Below are 16,472 nucleotides of genomic sequence, written 5' to 3'. Positions count from 1 at the left end.
TGCAAAGTTCTTCAATATATTGTGTTAAAGAGGTTCACCATTATTTTAAGTGCGTCGTCGTCTATTAGTTTCAACAATTCTACAGGAATTTCATCTGGTCCTGCAGCTTTACCCCCTTTTGTGTTCCTTATAGCATATTCTACCTCGCTTTTTAGGATTTTAGGCCCTGTTGTGTCGTCTCTAGGTTCTGCCACTGCTATTTCTGGTCTTTCGTCTGCAAAAAGTTCTTCAATGTATTCTGTCCACCTTGCCAGTTTTTCATTTAAATCTGTAATTATTTTACCTTTTTTGTCCTTTACTATGGATGCTTGTTTCACTTTTTTACCTGTTATTTCCTTGATCTTTTTATGCATGTTAAAGCTATCGGGAACTTTTAACGGTGCATAAATGTTTTCGATTATATCATTAATTTACTCCTACTAAAAATACTGTTGAATTAAGTATGAATCCTTGGGGTTTACCATTTTCCAAACTATAAATATTTGAAAAAAATATTTGTTATTTTCATAGGTTTTAAACCTTTTTTGATGAAGACAAGGCAGTGACCTTAAAAACTCCATTTATAAAGTTGTCTTAAGATGTTTTACTTCATTCTAGGCGTGTTGCCATTTTTTTAGCAGTAGATAATTTCTATTTTTTGTATATTTTATTGCCATAATAACATATCCCAGAAATTTCAAAACTCATTTACGTAAATTTGAAATTGCGTTTTGCAACATTTTTTTATTAGTTCACTGAAAAAGAATAAAATATGTATTTATAAAGCGACCTTGAAAAATATTAACATTCTGTTAAATGTAAAATTCGAAGTACTATTTTTAAATGCAAGCATTCAGATATTTCTTATTAATCACAGCATACGCAATAATTATCAGTTATTACCAAAACATTAATTAATAACTAGAAATTCATAACACAAATTCATTTATTAGTCGTCTAAAGCGTGTGAAATTTAATTGGAACTGTGTCACTTCATCCACAATAATAACAATTTGAATCAAATAACATATTAATTTAAGGTGAGTTTTTGTATAATTTAGTTACTAAAATCTCATTAGTACAATTTAATTAAGAAGGTTAATTTGATAACAAATACCCAACAAAAGTAATTCTATTTAAAAATATCATATTTGAATTAATTATAAATGTTAATTATTGTATATAAGTTACTATATTTTACCATATGCATACTACAAAATTACAAATGTTTTAAGAATTATATTTTTTTCATAAATATGACATTGTATCATAATTTGAGCTTGCTGGAAAAGATACCCTCTTATCTCCTTATGATCCCTTTATTTTTTCAAATAACCCTCATCCCTCTTTTCTTATTTTTTATTTGGATTCACCTTTTTGTGCTGATTTTAAAAATGTATATTACATTTGGCTTCAAGTGATTAGTTTATGAGATAGAAAATTATTTGTCACACTTTAATTGACTGTAAAAAATAGATTGTAGCATAATTTAAATTTTTTAAATATTTAACCGTACTGTTTGTAGTACCTTCAAAAGCTAAGGAACAAAAAACTTGAGTTTGATTAAATATTTTCGATATTTGGACATTTATTTTAATCGGTTACTAGTTCTACTTCTTCTTCACGTACCATCTCCGCCACGGAGGTTGGCAATCATCATGGCTATTCTGATCTTAGATGCTGCTGCTCTGAATAGTTCAATTGATGTGCATCCGTACCATTCCCTCAAGTGACGCAACCATGAGATTCTTCTTCTTCCTACACTTCTCTTGCCCTGAATTCTCCCTTGTATAATTAATTGAAGTAGGTCGTATCTCTCATTACGCATAGCATGCCCCAGGTATTGCAGCTTTCGTGTCTTGATGGTTTCCAATACTTCCATTCTGTTGTTGATTCTTCTCATGACTTCGTTGTTTGTTACATGCTCGGTCCATGATATCTTCAGTATTCTTCTATACACCCACATTTCAAATGTTTCCAACTTTTTAGCAGTCGACGCGTTAAGTTTCCATGCTTCTATCCCATAAAGCAGAGTCGAGAAAATATATCACCTTGCCAGCCTAACTCTCAAGTCCAATTTTAGTTCTCTTTCACAAAGTACCTTTCTCATTTTATTGAAGTTTGTACGTGCTTTCTCTATCCGAACTTTGATTTCTGTGGAGTAATCGTTTTCGTGATTAATTATTGGGCCAAGATAGTGGTAGTTTTCAACTTGTTATTACCGTTAATTGTCAGGCTTTCACCAATAGTTTGGGTTTTTGATATCCTCATAAATTTGGTTTTCTTGGTGTTTATTGATAATCCATATTCTTCTCCATACTCAAGTATCTTGTTCATTAGCTTTTGGAGGTCTTGGAGGTTGTCTGTTATTATGATAGTATCGTCCGCATATCTAATGTTGTTAATTGGTGTTCCATTGACCTTGATTCCTGCTGTTTCTCCCTTCACAGCTCTTTTCATAATTTCTTCAGAGTATGCATTGAATAGTAGTGGTGACAATACACACCCCTGTCGCACTCTTCTTTTAACTTCGAACTCTTCTGATGTGTGTTCATTAATGCGTACGTGTGCCTGCTGTTTATAGTTATATAACATATAGTTATATAGATTTGTTATAATTCGAAGGTCATTGTGTTGTAGTTGTTTTGCTTTGAGGATGTCCATTAGCTCTTTGTGGCGGACTTTGTCGAAAGCTTTGTTGTAGTCTATGAAACAGATGTACATATCTTGGTTCACATCCAAGCATCTCTGGATTAGTACGTTGAATGCAAATAGAGCGAGTACCTACCCCATTACGGAATCCAAATTGAGTTTCTTCAATATCCATATCAAGTGTTTTGTAAATGCGTTTATGAATGATCTTTAAAAACAATTTAAGTGTGTGAGACATCAGGCTTATGGTACGGTGGTCGGTGCATTTTTTAGCATTTTTCTTTTTTGGGAGACAAATAAATGTTGAGGTCAACCATTCGTTGGGTGTGTTAACCGATTGATAAATTTTATTAAAAAGCTTTAAGAGGACATCAATGTACTCATTTTCTATTATTTTAAGGATATCAATAGGCAGTTGATCTGGCCCCGGGCTTTTTCCGTTTCTGGTGTTCTTTAGTGCATACAGTATTTCTTCCTTTGTAATTTCTACACTTGTTTCTCTGTCCTCAAAAGACAAGTCTTGTGCGTTTCCTCTTTCGTCGTCGAAGAGCTCTTTCATATACTCTTCCCATCGTTTTAGCTTTTCGTCAGTCGTTATCATAGTTTTTCCATTTTTATCTAAAAGAGTTGTGTTGTGGTTTCTTTTTTGCAGTCCTGCCATTTCTTTAACCTTTTTATGTATGTTGAATAGGTCGTATTTGTTCTGAAGATCCTCTATCTCTTTACATTTTTCCTCATAGTAAGTTTGTTTTGTCTCTCTTATCTTTTTTCTGATTTCGTTGTTAAGGATTTTGTAATTGTGACTGTCTTTCTTCTTGGCTTGTCTTGGTTATTCCACCATGCCGAGTATCTTGTCGTTCATCCAATTGTCTTTCTTTCGTGTCGGTTCTTTTAATATCTCTGCATGGAGCGAGGAGGTAGTTTTTTAGTGTTTCCCATTGTTTGTTTATCTCGTAAGTGGTAGTATCTAATTTATCAAAGTTTTCGTATATTTTAATCATTATATAGTCGATTTGGTTTCTTACAACTTTTTCCGGTTTATCTGCTGGTTAGCGCCATGTATATAACCGTCTCATTGGTAATTTAAAGAACGTGTTTGTGATTATTAGACTTTGTTCTTGGCAGAATTGTATTAGACGATCGCCTCTATCGTTACGTTCCCCTAGTCCTTGGTCTCATATTACTGTTCCAGCTCTTCCTTTGCCGACTTTTGCATTGAAATCGCCCATAACTACCGTGATTTCCCTGTTCTTTGTCATTTTCAGTGCATCTTCAATTTGTTGGTAGAATGTTTCTACTTCATCTTCTGTTGCATCCGTCGTTGGCGCACTTGGTGCGCGTTGGTTACTAGTTAATGACAATTTATTATAACTTGTAACAGAGTATTTAGATACGTGTGCAATTTGATCGCTGAAATGGCTTACATTTTATAAGAAAGAATCAAAATTGTAGATTTATACTACAAAAATAACAATTGTGCAAGAAATGCTGCTAGAAGTTTTAATGAAACTCACCATAATAGGCATGCAACTTATAAGTATGACTGTGTTTGCAATAAAAAACATAACTGACAGGGACCCGTAAATAACGAAACAATCCATTTTGGATCAAGTTAACTTAGAGGCTGAGCAATCACAGTCACTGTCAAGAATAAGCAGAGCAATCGGTGTTTCACCTTCTACAGCCTTTCGAATCCTCCATAAAATTAAGTTCCAGTCATTTAAAACTAAATTAGTACAATAATTAAATGAAGATTTTGATTGTCGTCTGGAATTTTGTTGATTATTGACACAATGCATCATTAACAATCCCCAATTGTAAAGTAATATTTTTTCCTTTTCGAATGAATGCTCATTTTTATTAAATGGCTTGATGAACAGACAATTGCCGCTACTGGGCTAAGAGTGATCCACATATTATGCGTGAATTTCACACACATCATTTTCAAAGGCTAACAGATGATCACATTATCGGACCCTTCTTTATCACTGGAAACTTAAATGGTGCATCATATCTTGAGTTACTTAAGCACGTGGTTGATTGAATTAGGACAATACTAGATAATTATGATAAACCTGCCAAAGATTTGATTATATTTTAACACCATGAAGATCCTAGACTTTATCTTATGAGAATATTTTAAATCAGAATCTCCAGATGATTTATGACAAAGAATATAGGATTAATGTTGACAATTAAATGCAGACGTTTAAAGCATTGTCAGAGAAGAATTTCAAAAAAAGATTGTACAATGGAAGTGAGTAGCATTAAAACAAATTGTAAAAATTTTTGGTAGTTAAATCTTTATTCTAAATGTTTCTAATAAAATTGTTAAAAAACAATTTTTTTTTCAATCCAGTTTTCTTGCTTTTGTATTTATTCTTCTAATAAATTAATCACTTTCAGTATCATATGTTATACATTTTTGAAGTCAGTACAAAAATGAGAATCCAAATATCAAATAAAAACAGGTGGAAGTAATGTCAAAAAAATAAGAAATGAAACGTGTGTTAATCATCATCATCATCAGTGGCATTACACCTCGTTATGAGCCAAAGCTTTCTTGAGAACAATCTTCCATTCGCCCCTGTCTCTGGCAACTCTTCTCCATGCTTTAAGTCCGATGGATTTTAGATCATCCTCTATGTTATCTTGATACCTAAGTTTTAGTCTTCCTCTGGCTCGTCTTCCCACTGGTCATCGTCGAAAATTTTTCTGATCGTAGCATATTCATCTTGCCTAATTACATGTCCTATCCATCGAAGGCGTGCTAATTTAATACATTTTACAACGTTAGGTTCCCCAAAACTTCTGTATAACTCAAAGTTTTAGCCCCTACGCCACAAACCCTGTTCTTGGACTTCTCCATATATTTTCCTTAGAATTTTCCTCTCGAAACGTTTAGGCAATTCTTGGTCGATCTGTGTGACCACGTTTCTGACCCGTATGTTAGCACTGGCCTTATTAGTGTTTTATATATGGTAACTTTAATTTTTCTGGGTAGTTTTGGGGCCATCTGCTTCCTCAAGCTATAATAGCACTTATTGGCAAGCACTATTCTTCTTTTAATTTCTTCGCTGACATTGTTGTCTTTGGTCAGCAGCGAGCCCAGGTAGACGAAGGTGTCCACACCTTCCAGTTCCAGATCATCAATTAATAGTCTAGGTATATAGTTGCCTGATCTAGTACAATACATATACCTGGTTTTCTGTGCGTTTATTTTTAATCCCATTCTCAGTGCAGATGTCCCTAGTGATCTAAATGCTTCGATTAGAGATTCTGTGGACCTAGCAATAATGTCTATGTCATCTGCATATCCGACCACTTATACAGATTTATTAAAGATGGTGCCATTCGTATCAATGTGGCACTCTAGAATTACTTTTTCTAGTGCAAGGTTAAATCAGAGACACAACAGTCCATCTCCCTATCTCAGTCCATTTTTACAATTGAAGGGTATTGAAAAGTCACTTTGGATTCTGACTACACTCTCTACGCCTGTGAGTGTAACTTCCGTTAGTTGAACAAGATGAAGCGGCATTTAAAATTCCACCATAGCCTGTAGAAGTTTTTGTCTGTTGACTGAGTCGTATGCGGCTTTGAAATCCACGACTATGTGGTGGGTGTCAACTCCGAACTCAAGCGTTTTCTCAAGTTTCTACCTGACTGTGAAGATTTGATCCGTTGTTCGCACGACTGTCGCTAAGCAGTTCTTCAAAATGATTCGCCCACCTGTTTAGTATCTGTTCTTTGTCACTAATTATGGAACCATCTCTGTCTTTACGTGCTGTTATTCTGGGTTTGAATTCTTTTCTGCAGCTATTTATCTTCTGGTAGAATTTTCGTGAGTCTTTTCTATTGTGCTGGTTAACAATCTCGTTTAGAGCGTTTTCGTGTGGCTATTTCTTTTTCCTTCTAAAGGTCCTTTTTTATTTTTCTCTAAGATTTTCATAGTCTTTCAGGTTTGATCTCATTCTGCGCTGCTGAAGTCTCTTATATGCTTCATTTTTCTGTTGGTTAATGGATCTATATTCTTCGTCAAACCAATCTTCGTTTATTTTAGCCTGGTTAGGTGTTAAAAAGCCTTTAGTTGCTGTATGGATAGCTTCCATGCATTTGGTCCAGTGTCCAGTGTCCAGTGATTTTAGCACATCAGTATTATACTTCGTAGATTTTGTGCTCTGGCCCTTCTTAGCGTTTAATATATGAGCCCTGAGTTTTCTTCTTAGAAGGTAGTGGTCAAAGTCTATATTAGCACCTCTACATGCTCTTACATCTAGTACGTCCGGGAAATGTCGACTATCAGTTAGTACATGGTCAATTTGGTTTTTGTTTGACCGTCTGGTGATTCCCATGTGGCTTTGTGGATATTTTTGTGAGGAAAACATGTACTTACTACCACCATTCCCAATGATGCTGCGAGTTCAATCAGGCGTAAACCATTTTGGTTGCTGACAGCATGAAGACTATGCTCGCCGATCGTAAGTCGGTAAATAGTCTCTTGGTCGACTTTAGCGTTAAAATCACCAATAATAATTTTTATGTCGTTGTTCTGACATTGTCTGTAAGTGCTTTCCAGTTTCTCGTAAAATATGTCCTCCTCGTCTTCTTTATCTTCAGTGAGAGCATGAATATTGATAATGCTGTAATTAAAGAACCTGCTTTGAATTCGGATTCTACATATCTTTGGACTTATTGGATCGAAAGCTATGACTTTTCTGCCTTTCTCAGCAAGCTTAAATATGACATATTGTATCCCCTTCAAATATTAATTGACGTGTTTTTGAGCTTTTCCTAAAAATTATAAGTTCAAAAGTTATTTAAGTTGGATATTTTTATCTGAAAAGCACTGTATAAGGCTTGTTGGTTAAAATAATAAATATATTATATACTATATTATATTAATCTTTGATTGCAATTTACCTTTAAGTCTTAGCTTCAAAATTTTTCATTACAATATTGTTACCATAAAATCTGAAATAATTATTAAAAAAAATAAATATAATCAGAACTAAAAAAAAATGTAGTGTAAAACTATAAACAATGGTAAACGAGAAGAAACAATTCAACTAATTAATATAAGTTACCAACGGATCTACCCATAAAAAGTAATGACACTAATAAATAAACAACAACAACGGAAAAGGCATCGAGCGTGAAAAGATTCATTCATAAATTATTTAGTAGGTTAAAAAAATGTTCCGATGTAAATTACAAGGACAGCCCAAATAAAAATATTTGGACAAATCCGAGTTGTAGTCCTTTAAGTTTAGTAATTCTTTAATAGTTGCTGGGTTAGATTTATTAAGTAATATTTATTTGGGAAATAGATTTTATTCTGCCATTGAAATTAACGTTTCGGCAGGTAAACCTTGCCTTTGTCAAAAGATTCTAAAATACACACGATTAAGAAAAAAAGTTGTTGTAAACTTAGTTGTAAAATATATATAAAAAAAAACTTAAAACCAAAACGTAAAGCGAGACACTGAGATTAAAAATGACACAGAGTAAAAAGTAATTTATCTCATACCTCATGGTTTACTGTCATTAATATATAATTATTTTTACATGGGCGTATCGTTGGTATTTTCGAAAAAGGTTAAGTGGAGATATTTTTTTTATTATGACACAATCTTTAGCAATTAAAACACAAATAAAGTTCTATTTGCTGACTGCGAAGCAAGGGGCTCCTATTGCCCTGGTGAGGTCTTCTCAAGTCACAAGACCACTTTAACCGTTTTTCAGGTCAGCTGGCCAGTTCATTTTGAGTCCCCTATTGACTTGGTGTTCTAGCAGAGGTTGGAGTAAGGGATTACTATGTGATTCCAGTGCTTCATGGTGCTTCGTGCTATATTTAATGATTACATCCTGTACGAACGGGATTCTTAGGTCTTCATGAAGTGTTAGGTTTGACACATACCAATCAGCTATCGTTCGGAGTATTTTTGATTGGCATCTTTGAATTATGGCTATGTTTGACTTTCTCGCACATCCCCAGAGTTGGATTCCATACGTCCAGAAAGGTTTTATGACGGTTTTGTGTACAAGGATTTTGTTTTCAAGGCCCAGTTTCGATTTCCTGCCTACTAACCAGTTTAGATCTTTCATTTTTAGGTCAATTTGTTTGAGCTTCTTAAGAAGATGTTCTTTCCAGGTGAGTTTTGAGTCAAGATGTATTCCTAGGTATTTACTGAAATTACGTGAAACTTTGTTTCATTCATTTTAATTATCCACTTGTAAGACCATGTCTCGATTTCATTCAGTTGTACCTGTAGAATGTTGGATGCTATAATTGGATTTTCTTCGGCTGCAAGGATGACAGCTTCATCTGCAAACGAGCCAGTGATTATTTCATTATTGGAGGGTAGATCTGCTGTGTATAGCACATATAATATTGATCCAAGAACGCAAGAACGCTGCTCTGTGGAACACCAGATTTTATAGGAAAATTATTGAAATTACTTTGATTCACTCTTGTTCGGAATTCTCCACCACTCAGATAGGATTTTAACAGTTTCAGGTACGTGATGGGTAAATATTTCTTGATTTTAAAAATCAGGTCTATGTGCCAAACCTTATCAAAAGCTTGACTAACATCTAGAAAAGCAGCTGTGCATTAGCGTTTGCTTTTCATTACAGAATTTATGGTGTGTACTATCCTATGAACCTGCTGTATTGTCTAGTGTTTTTTTCAAAAGCCAAATTGGTGGTTGAGTATCCATTCCTCCGTATTGGGGTCTGAGTAAATTTTTTGTAACAGTAAACTTTCAAGTATTTTGGATACGACTGGTAGTAGGGTTGTTGGCCTATATGATGAAGCCTCGTTTGAATTTTTTCCTGCTTTTGGGATTAGTATTATTTCAGTGGTTTTAAAGAGCTTTGGCCAGTAGTTTAATCGTAGAATAGCATTAAAGATAAGAGTAATCAGTATGATTCCTTTATCTGGTAGTTCCTTCATCATCTTGGGTGTTATTTTATCCAACACAGGAGCTTTTCTAATGTTTAAATATTGGGTATCTTGTTGAACTTCATTTTTGGTTAGTGGTCTATTACTGGTATGCTCTCTGGAATGTTATTTATGTCCCTTTTAATTTCAATATCTGAAGCGTCGTTGGTGGGATTAAATACTTGAGCTATTTGCTCGGCAAATAGCGTTATTTTTTCTTCATCACTTCTGGCCCACTGTAGTGTTAGTCCTTGTTCGTTTTTAATTAGAGGTATGGGAGTCTTGGGTTTTTTGGAGTTTTTGATCGGTTTCCATATTGAGTTATCGTACCGGTTTAGATTTGTTGTGTAGTTTGTAAATGACAGTTTTTGTGCCTCTTTAAGTTTGGATTTTGGTTGATTGCTTAGCCTGTTTAATGTAGTCTTGTCTACTAGGGCATGGGTTTGGTGCCATTTGGTCCTAGCTTTTCTTTTCTTTTCTGAACGCTCATTAGTTATCAAGTTTATTCATATATAAGAAAACGTCCTTAGTTAAAGTGATAGTAGTAATATTTAATCTGTATCAGTAGTTGTGTTTGTAGCGTTTCGTAGACCAGTGTATCGGGGCTATTTCAATAAAGAACTTGCGCTAAAACTTTGGCTAGATATTAAGTAATTACAAGACTTAGTACGCTCTAAATGATAGCAATATCGCCATCCTAATTTGTTGAACAAATGTCCGTTTAATTCTACCATCAGTAAAAGAAACATCTTTTGATCAATATAAGTTTATATTGAAAAACAGACGTTTAAGTTCGGCTATATCGCAGTCAACCTAGGAACGTATACGTGATTTTGATCAAGGTATATTTAACAATATTTCCTGAACAAAGCCCCAAGATCATAGGTTACAAATAACTTGTAAGCGTCTATAGGATTTTTTATTTCGTTAACGTTAAGTGTAAGTCACGTAAATAGAATGAGAACTGCTTCTTTGACTTATCTCTTTTGATCGTCTGTTTCTTCTATGATCATTGATACATCAGCTATGTTTACATATCTGAGATTTGTCAAAGTCTCTGTTCTTGATGTATGTTTCACGCTTGTTTATCCTGACACTTAGTGATCTTAAGAAGTATCTTTGTAGACGCCTTTTTTCGATCGATCTTTCTTGTGTGTCGTTGGGTTTAATCATTGATTACAAACCACCCACTAGATAGCTCACCTCGTGGTAACCGAAAGACGTATCAACAACTAGATGGCGTTACTCGAAAACCGTAACGAGATTTCTCATTCTCTCTCTGACTTGCGAGGAGGTAGGAGTAGTGTCAGGGCCGAACTTACCCTATAGGTGTATTATCTGTGACAAGGGTTGTGACAAGTTATAGCGGAATTTTATAAAAAAAAAGGACTCACAATTTAGATAAAATGGCCTCTGTAACGCATAAGTCTGTTTACGCGGGATGTTTTGAAAGAAACGGTGGAACAAATAATAATATATCTTTCTTTAAATTTCCCCTGAAAGAGGTAGAGCGCACAAAAATTTGTCAAAAAAAGTGCGGGAATATTGATATTATACTGATGGATATCAGTGACCTGAAACAAAGGGTAATTTGCCTATGTTTGAATTGAAACTGAAACCTATGTGACTTCTTCTTCTTAACATGCCATACACCAAAGTGCGTAGGCGACTATCTCATTACTAGAATTCTGTTCTTGGCGGCGTGACACAGCTCGCCTGTATTGTGTATTCCTGTCCATTCTTTAATATTTCTTAACCAGGATAATTGTTTGCGGCCGGCTCCACTCCTACCTTCGATCTTCCCTTGTAGGATTAATATTTTAGTCCCTATGTGACTAAGCATATTTTATTAACTACTAATTGGCTTGAAAGCTGTGAAGACCATAAACGAAAAATTATAAAATTCTTGGTAAAAATCAAGTTTAGTTTCTATATACAGTAGATATTAACAAGTATTTTATAATATCAGTATGTCTTAAAACCTTGGAATCATATGGAAAACTTTTTTATTCAGTTTAGGGAAAAATGTAGTATTGATAAAAACTTGCATGCCCTAAAACTCAAATTGAAAGGATCAGATGTCAAATATTCAGAGTCGTATACCAAGTTTGTTAAAAAAGAGTTATACCTTCATTTTTATAGCACTTTCATATAAATATGAACGTGGTTTTTAATTGTTCTCGACTTTTAATATTAAAATGTTTCGATATTGTCAATAATGAAAGTGCTTTTTGAGAACAAAAAATAATAAATATTTTTTTTTCCTAAAATTTTAATTTTACAATCTTAGTTTGAAAACAAGTAACATTCAAATATACTTATTTACTTTGTTTTGAAATATGATCTAATTATTGTGATGTTTTAAACTTTCTAATCCTGTCCGTTTATCAGCTTTTACCTATTGTTCCTAAGCAGATGGCCCTCATCTATTTATATGTTGGAAATTCCCTCTCATTTTATCAAAATATGTACTTACATGATTTATTTTTAACGTTGGTAGTTTGTGGTATTTTGTCAAAGACAAAATCTATTGCATTTGGTACTCACCACTACTTGCTTTTAAAACCACGATGACGTAATTCCAGAAAGTCATCAGAAAATTTTTAAATGTAAAAAGTATGCGATCGAACAGTAGATTGCTACCATCAGAACAAAATTTATATATTCTTCTTGTCGAAGTTCCTTCTCCTATCGAAGGCATACATATAGAAAAACATAGGAAAGAATAAAAGTAATTCTAAGCAACTTTTGTTATATAAAATTTTTTCACTAAGTTAATAGTTTTCGAGTTATTTGTGAGTAAATATGTTCATTTTTTAACCAAAAAAAAAACCAAATTTTTAAATGGTTTTTTGCAAATAATTCAAAAAGTAAGTATGTATTTTATCGAAAAAAAAGCGTTTCCAGCAAAAATATAGCTTCTAAAAAGAGAAAAAAAAATGGTATATGTATGAACTCTCTAAACCCAGTAGAAGCAAAGTTGTAACTAATGAAGAATAGGTTCATATCTGTCAAATTTCAAAGCGAATATTTCAACGTGAAATAACCAAAAATGGTACACTTTTTAGGGAAACCTCAGTACAACTTTTTTAAAGTGTTCAAAAATATTCATTTTTGTTTTTTAATAAGTTTTTAGCATCAAAAGTAAGCGTTACGCTCAAAATAAGTTGGTCTCTTTTTTTGGTCAAAAAAACTAGCATTTAAATCAAATTAATCGTTACCGCTTCACAAATTACTTTACTTATGTATTATTTATAATGATTTGTAAGTTTCATTTGTTCAAAGGGCTTATTTAACAATTTTTTTTAATTATGAAAAAAATGCTTTTTTTCAAAATAACTTAAAATTTAAAACTCTTTTAAAATCTAAAACTAAATTTACTCTTAAAAAGAGTAAAAAAATGTAGGTTTTGCTTTTCTGAAACTTGCTTACTTTTGATGCTATAAACTTAACAAAAATAAACTTTTAAACACTTTAAAAAAAGTTGTAATGAGTTTTCTTCGAAAAGTGCTTCATTTTTTTATTATTTCACGTTGAAATATTCAACATGGAATTTGACGAATAAGAACCTATTTTCAATAACTCGTAAAGTATTGACTTGGTAAAAAAACTCTATAGAACAAAAGTTCCTTAGAATTACTGATTTTAGACACTTCCGAACTTATCTTGAACATATATTTTTTCACTCCCGAGAAGGGGTGATACTGAACCATAGTGCAAAAGCATCATCTTTTTTTCTTTGACATCTTAGCTAAGCGTAAGCCAAATTTCATGTCAATCCAAGAGATTCTTTAAAATTAGGAGGTTTTGAAATATTTTACCGTGAGTGAATAAACTAAATCTGGAAATAAATTCTGTATATTAGCTTGAAATATTTTAGTTTGCATCAATTCTGGAAGTTAATTTGTTTGAAAACTGACAAAAAAGTAATTTAAATGAGATGTAATTTATCACTGCTAATTTTATTATGTATTTTACATTTTGTTATTTTTTGTAGTGTATTGATAAATAAATAATTTTGAGAAGACCTCTATTGTTTTCATTAATCAATTTTTAGCGTTTTTTCTGAAGTAAAATGGGAATTCCATAATATAAATTACAAGCACGTTAAAATTATTTGTGAAAATGCTGAATGCCATCCTTATATTGTCATCTATTGCACTAGACAATGGCCGGAGCAGGCAACTCAAATTTATTTTTCAATTTTGGCAAATATTTCAATTAATGTCGCCACCATACAGTCAGGTAGTACTTGGGCGTAAGGGGCAAAGAGGTGTAAGTGGGCGGAGTTTAACACTGAATTCGTTTTTACCTTAGAGTGAGGTATCGATGGGTGGTTTATAATCAATGGTTTAATTAAGGACAGGATAGAACTCAGTGTGTTGGATGTTTTAAATGTTTTTGTGTTGTGATATTGTACTTGTTTTTTATCCGTTACCCATCAGAAACGTGGAAATTGTGTTATCTATAGTTTCTTCTGAAGTTTTGTGAAAATTTGTTATATAATTATTAAAAACTCATTATTGGGAGGTTTTTGAGGTCAATGAGTATGAATACGACACCAGCAAGAGTCTCGGGAATAACTCGCGAATCAGTTGCGTCAATTTTTGTCAGCGAAGTGGATAATATATACGAAAATTTATAAACAGTAGATTTACTATTTAATTTAAATAAGCCATAAATCAACACTAATTAATTAGTAAAATCTGACTGTTTTTACACCAAAAAAAATTTAAAATTAAAGAATGTTTTTATATAATTTTGTTAATCGTACGTATTAATTTTTTTTTATTTTTTTAGAACCATGATTTTAAGGATAATCATTATAACATGTTTCATCTCAATGATTTATCCGGCAAGAATTATCACAAGACATGATCCAGTACCAGACGAGTCAACATGTATATGCCACCACGGTTATACTACTGAAAAACATCCAAAAGATAATAAATTTTACTGTAAAGGTATCCTACACGATGGAAAAACAGCTTGTGTAAACCTTGAGCGACCCCATTGTAAGTGTACATTAATCAAAGGTTTTGTCATTCAAGACATATATGGATACTGGTGTGTAAAAGTGAAACCTGGGTTTGTTGAAGAAATCAGATGGGACTGTGAAAATAAAAAAGAGTGGGATAGCTTTTTTGAGGTATATCCGGAGGAACGACCTAGTGCAGATAGTCAACTTTAGCGGATTGTTTTTAAAAAATTATAGATTGATTAATATTAACATTAAACACAATTCAAATATTGGTCCTTGATAATTTTATTACAATTTCAATATCAAATGTCTAATGTGTATTATACGATGTATCGTTCGAGCCTATTCGCTCCGTGCGTGACCATGGTAGGGGTACTTTGAAACGATGCCAGCGTGCGTAGCGGCGAAATATGACAAAATTGGCTCTACCTTTTTACGCATAAATTTTATCAAACATGTGTGCAAATACATATTGCGTATTTAATTGTGCTAATAATAGAAAAATAGTAAGTGTAGTTTTTATAGGTTCCCAAAGATTACATATAAATTAGAGAACAGAAAAAGATGGATCCGTGCTATTAATATGAAAAAGTAAATATCACATAACTTCATTTTTATGCAATTGAAATAGGAAAAATTTAAATAATTTACTTTAAATGATATTTTATAAGGCTTCAAGCTAACTGCAGAGTGCCTGATGACTTTAGCTTTTATATTATAACTTTTACTATTACTGTTTTTAAATAACTCTTTCACGTGAAAAACTTGATTTGCCAGTACTAGATTTTTCCCTTTCTTTTCCGTTTGTGGTTGAAAATATATATTATGATGAATTTTGAGAAACCCAGTTTTAAATACTACATTTATTTTGTACATAAATTAAAAAAATATAATTAAAAAGTTAATTATTAATAATTGTCAATTTCGCATGTATTTAACAATGTCAAACATATGTCATATGTTTAACCTGAAAATTGGTAGGTCCAAAACTGTCAGATGAAGGCAGTAGGTGTCGCGTCAGTCACGCACGGAGCGAATATGATCGGAAAATGATTTAGAACAAAAAGCCAGTCTGTTAATTCTAAGAAAAGTTTATTTATAAAAAGTTATAAATAGTTATAAATAAAAATATTTTATTAAAAGTCATTAAAATTGATCGGATTATTATATATAAACCAATAGAAAATTCACAAAAATGACATGGAACATAACTGCGCCATAATAGTTCTATATTTTCCTTACACAGTCATTCATTACAAGTTGACAAGATGTCGTCATTACTTCACAAACAAATTTCTGCTTCTTCTTCTTCTTTTTATTCATGTCCCTGTCGGTTTTTTAATGTGCTTCCATTAAATTGTCGTTTCATCGTTTTTGTGGTCTTCCTACTGATTATCTTCCTATTGGGGAACCACCTCTCGCTGTCTTTACTACTTTATCTGTTGTCATTTAGCTTATATAAGCGATCCATTTTACTCTTCTCTTTCTTACCCATTGCTTGATGTGCTCCAACTCGAATTTACGTCGTAAATTTGTACTTCTATTATAGGGCAGCTGGTGGTGCCATGCAGAAAAGTAGAAACACACGCTGATATGGTATTCATTGATCTTGATTAAGCATATGATACAGTAACTCGTACGATTCTGTGGTAGGCACTTAATAAGAAGGAAATTCCCGGTAAATAAGGGAAGATTTTACAAGATATATAAATGGAAGTAATACTTAGTGTTAAGTGAGATGTGGGAGAGACTGATAAATTTCATGTGAAAGTATGATTTTATTAGATTTTATTACTTTGTCTTCATTTATTCTTAATTAGTGTTGAATTAGGATACAGGTAAACGACAGGATGACATTCGCTGATATTTAATATATTCTGACGAGTAGTAAATAGCTCTTAACGAAAAGATTTA

At 32.8% G+C, this 16,472-nt stretch overlaps 1 long non-coding RNA gene across 1 annotated transcript; it reads left to right on the top strand.

Annotated features, from left to right (window-relative positions):
• Positions 1 to 805: 805 nt before the first annotated feature.
• Positions 806 to 14,830, top strand: LOC140446027 (uncharacterized). Its single transcript, XR_011951457.1, has 2 exons — positions 806 to 1,019; positions 14,378 to 14,830. It is a non-coding gene; the product is annotated as an uncharacterized lncRNA (long non-coding RNA).
• Positions 14,831 to 16,472: the final 1,642 nt, after the last annotated feature.

Source organism: Diabrotica undecimpunctata, chromosome 7 (assembly GCF_040954645.1).
Source record: "Diabrotica undecimpunctata isolate CICGRU chromosome 7, icDiaUnde3, whole genome shotgun sequence".
Taxonomy (NCBI): domain Eukaryota; kingdom Metazoa; phylum Arthropoda; class Insecta; order Coleoptera; family Chrysomelidae; genus Diabrotica; species Diabrotica undecimpunctata.
This window is presented reverse-complemented; position numbering and strand designations above follow the sequence as displayed.